Raw genomic sequence first — 654 nt, forward strand, 5'->3', positions numbered from 1 at the left:
AGTGCTGGCTGAGGAGGGGACACCCTGGCTTTGGAGGAAGTGGAGCCTCTGAGGCCTGGATCTTGCCTGCTATCCTGAGACGGACCAGCAGATGGCGGCAGTGCTCCAGGAACGTCAGGGAGGGTTGAGGAGGGCGGTCAGCTGTGGCCCTGATGGAAGGCGCTCATAGCCAGGTCCGAGGGAGGGCTTCCCCTCAGAGCAGCGGTTCTCAACCTGTGGGTCGCGACCCCTTTGGTGGTCGAACGGCCCTTTCACAGGGGTCGTCGAAGACCGTTCTGCATATCAGATATTTACATGACGATTCATCAGGGACACAGCCAGAGCACATTCATCTGCAGGGGCTGCCATTGGAAAACCAGAGGCCAGGTGGCCAGGATGCCAGATGTGCTGCTCACAGTGCTGGAGGCTGGAGGCTGGAGGCTGGAGGTCAAGGTCAAGGTCAAGCTGTGAACAGGAAGGTTTCATTCTAAGGTCCCTTCTCTTGGCTCATGGGCTGCCAGCATCTCGCTGGGGCTCTGGGGGCCTTTCCTCTTTGGTGTATGGGGCGGGGGGGCGGACGGGGGAGAGAGCTCTTACCTAGTCCAGTGGGTCAGGGCCCAGCTTTGTGACCTCATTCAACCCTAATGACCCCCTAGAGACCTGGCTGCACACACA

Source organism: Myotis davidii, unplaced genomic scaffold, assembly GCF_000327345.1.
Source record: "Myotis davidii unplaced genomic scaffold, ASM32734v1 scaffold181, whole genome shotgun sequence".
NCBI lineage: Eukaryota > Metazoa > Chordata > Mammalia > Chiroptera > Vespertilionidae > Myotis > Myotis davidii.